Source organism: Raphanus sativus, unplaced genomic scaffold (genome assembly GCF_000801105.2).
Source record: "Raphanus sativus cultivar WK10039 unplaced genomic scaffold, ASM80110v3 Scaffold0346, whole genome shotgun sequence".
NCBI classification, from domain to species: Eukaryota; Viridiplantae; Streptophyta; class Magnoliopsida; order Brassicales; family Brassicaceae; genus Raphanus; species Raphanus sativus.
In genome coordinates this window covers 1-4252 of record NW_026615666.1, presented here as the reverse complement: position 1 = coordinate 4252, position 4252 = coordinate 1, and the positions used below count along the sequence as shown (strand labels likewise).

Below are 4252 nucleotides of genomic sequence, written 5' to 3'. Positions count from 1 at the left end.
AATACGCATAAGAAACTGACCCGTCATCCTTCATAACCAAGGAGGATCCACAAGAAGAAATGAACTAAACACACATGCAGACTGAAAAGCGAGGAACACACCAAATCAGATAAGTCTTAGACCCAACAAAGGGATATAGAACTCCTCCAATCAACTGTGAGAACCAAAAGATAAAGAACAAGCCGGAAAGAGGCCAAACAGATCGAAAGATTGAAAGTTCAAAACCGAAATAGCCATCACCGACACCACAATACCCCACCAACAGCACATACAGATCTAGATCTAGAAAACCATCAACTCAACTTTGAACAGAGACTAAGAAATATAGAAACTAACAAAAAAAAAGATCGACACGACCGGACCGACGGAGGCAAAGAGAGCCTTCACTGTCGGCTAAAACATAAAATCTTTATAAAATCCGATACCTGTTAGGCTGTTATGCGGGTTATTTTAGGTCAAATGCTTAAAAGTTACAATGTAAACTAATTATCCATTTATGTTTATAATATTATAAAAATAACTAAAGATTTTTAAGCTCTGATCTTTGCAGTGCTTCTCTTTTCTTGGTGATAAAATTCAGGTTTGTATTGTGTACCCGTTAAACTATCCTCCATCATAGTTTTGCGGAACTTCAAAAAATGGTAATAACGTGTGTTTTTTTTCATGTCAAATTGATGAACAACTCTTTAAATCTTTTACCAAAAAAACTCTTGAAATCTTCATACGCCGTAGTTTGTCTGGATATTGGTTATGGTAAACTCGCTATTAAGTACTATAGACATATTTTCCTTGTTCTTATTTATATTTAAAATAGATTCTGAGCTCGAGACTTTTATGGAATGTGAGGTTACACCTTCGATCTTCCCCAATTATCTAAGCACAATTTTTTTTGACAAAGAAGCACAAATTCTTTCTTAAGATCATTTTAGAACAAGAATGAATTAACATATAGTCAATGGATATAACCCTTTTGGTATGAATAGTTTTTCAGGTGCATCGTTCAAATTAGAATATAATCAATTACTGAATGGTAAACGTATGTTACAGCTTTCTTTTTATGTCTATTAATCTATTAGCCGATTAATAGATCACTTCGGGATGGCATATACATCTGTAGGTTGGTCTGGTCTATTGCTCTGAAAAAAAAAGAGAGGTTTGTGATGGTTTTTCAGTATTTTATACCAATTCATGGGGCGGTTGGAATATTACAGGAGGGACTGAGTACGGTAGGGGCAGAGGGAATTTCCGGTGGAACGGTGAAATGCGTAGAGATCGAAAAGAACCCCAATAGTAGGTATAACTTATTAGACACCATTGATCAACATCAGTCGGTTCGGACCTCCACTTAGTTTCACCCAAGCTTCATTATTTCTAATGTGCTGCAGTGGCGAAGCCATGTTGAACACTACGGGTCCAAGTGCACCCAGTGTATTTTAGATATTTTACAGTTTACATAGAAAATATAAGAAGAAAGTGGCTATTTGGTCAAGTTGCACCCATAACTTTATAACAACCTGGGTTCAACACCCCTAACTCTATTTTTATCAGCTATTTTGCATCCAGTTTAAGAAACCCCTGGCTTCTCCCCTGGTGTGCTGTATTGGAATTGTTAGGTTTAGTAAACGTATGTTTCGGCCGACGATGTTCCCATGACTTCAAGTTTTTTATTCATAGTTTGTGTTACATATCATTCACAAAAGTCTTTAATTTTTTTTTGGATTTTACGATAAAAGGTACTGTTAATAATGAAATAATCTTCGCTTTCACCACATTAATGTCATAAACAAAATCATTTTTTTTTCTCTGTTGGGGCTAAAGTAATCATAACTACCAGTTCAACGCTTTCTTCGTTTTCACTAATTTTGGAATCTAAATAAAAAATAAGCAAACAAATTTCTTAGAGTTATAGGAAGTTGCAAAGAATCTGGAACATTTCTTATGCCCCAAAAATCACTATCTTAAAATAAACAACTTAAGCACGTCGTCTAAATGTTTAGGAAGTGCCACACACGAACCCAAGTGGGGGGGATAATATAAAACTTTACACAAAAATTGACTATATATAAAGGGACTTCATATTGAACTATATCATAACAAAGAAAAGAAACTAAAAAGAGCAGCTATGGCTAGAATGAGATCCCCCAAAATAATGGGATTAGGGCATTGCATGGTTTATGTTGTGGTCTTTAGTGCCATCGTAGCTGCAGCTTACCCTTACGAATCTCCCCCAACAACACAGAAATATTCCCCCAGTCCACAAACCCAAATCACCATATCCACCCAAAAAGAATTCCCCCTATTACTCGGCATCACCATCTCCTCCACCACAATATAGAAGACAAGGCCCTAAATATACACCACATACAAAACCATATACCTACAATTCCCCGCCACCTCCGTCTTACTACTCCCCATCCCCAAAAGTTGATTACAAGTCCCACCACCACTATACGTCTACAGCTCCCCCACCTCCACCATACTACTCTCCTTCTCCAAAACTTGAATACAAATCTCCACCACCGCCATACATATACAGCTCTCCACCACCGCCACCATACTACTCTCCTTCTCCGAAGGTAGAATACAAGTCTCCACCACCACCATACGTTTACAGCTCTCCACCACCTCCACCATACTACTCCCCATCCCCGAAAGTTGATTACAAGTCTCCACCACCACCATACGTCTACAGCTCCCCACCACCTCCAACATACTACTCTCCTTCTCCGAAGATAGAGTACAAATCTCCACCACCACCATATGTTTACAGCTCTCCACCACCTCCACCATACTACTCTCTTTCCCCAAAAGTTGACTACAAGTCTCCTCCACCACCATACGTTTACAGCTCTCCACCACCTCCAGCATACTACTCTCCTTCCCCGAAGATAGACTACAAGTCTCCACCACCACCGTACGTATACAACTCACCACCACCGCCACCATACTACTCTCCTACCCCGAAGGTAGATTACAAGTCTCCACCAGCACCATACGTTTACAGTTCTCCACCACCTCCACCATACTACTCACCTTCTCCGAAGGTAGAGTACAAATCTCCACCACCACCATATGTCTATAGCTCTCCACCACCTCCACCATACTACTCTCCTCCCAAAAGTTGACTACAAGTCTCCACCACCACCATATGTATATAGCTCTCCACCACCGCCACCATACTACTCTCCTTCCCCGAAGGTAGAATACAAGTCTCCACCACCACCATACGTCTACAGCTCCCCACCACCTCCACCATACTACTCTCCTTCCCCAAAAGTTGACTACAAGTCTCCACCACCACCATATGTCTACAGCTCTCCACCACCTCCACCATACTACTACTCTCCTCTCCGAAGGTAGAGTACAAGTCTCCACCACCCCCATACGTCTACAGCTCCCCACCACCTCCACCATACTACTCTCCTTCCCCAAAGTTGACTACAAATCTCCACCACCGCTATACGTATACAGCTCCCCACCACCTCCACCATACTACTCTCCTTCCCAAAAGTTGACTACAAATCTCCACCACCGCCATACGTATACAACTCCCCACCACCTCCGCCATACTACTCTCCTTCCCCGAAGGTAGAGTACAAGTCTCTACCACCTCCATACGTCTACAACTCTCCACCACCTCCACCATACTACTCTCCTTTTCCAAAGGTAGATTACAAGTCTCCACCACATCCATACATCCCATCACTTCCACCATACCTCTCCATCCCCAAAAGTTGACTACAAGTCTCCACCACCGCCATACGTCTACAATTCCCCACCACCTCCACCATACTACTCTCCTTCCCCGAAAGTAAACTACAAGTCTCCACCACCACCATACGTCTACAGCTCCCCACCACCTCCACCATATTACTCTCCTTTCCCGAAGGTAAACTACAAGTCTCCACCACCACCATACGTCTACAGCTCACCACCACCTCCACCATACTACTCTCCTTCCCCGAAGCCCGAATACAAGTCTCCACCACCGCCATATGTATACAGCTCCCCCACCACCTCCACCATACTATTCTCCTTCGCCGAAAGTTGATTACAAGTCCCACCACCACTATACGTCTACAACTCTCCACCACCTCCACCATATTACTCCCCTTCCCCCAAAAAACTACAAGTCTCCACCACCACCATACGTCTACAAAACGCCCTACTACTAATTTTAAGTTGTTTCTTTAATAAGCAACATGATTCATTGCTTTTGTGTTTTTTTTGATGAAATTGTTTTTTCGATTTT

General features: G+C 41.9%; 1 pseudogene; it reads left to right on the top strand.

The window, feature by feature from the left end:
• The first annotated feature begins 2131 nt into the window (after positions 1 to 2131).
• LOC130501951 (extensin-2-like) lies at positions 2132 to 4175 on the top strand (annotated as a pseudogene).
• Positions 4176 to 4252: the final 77 nt, after the last annotated feature.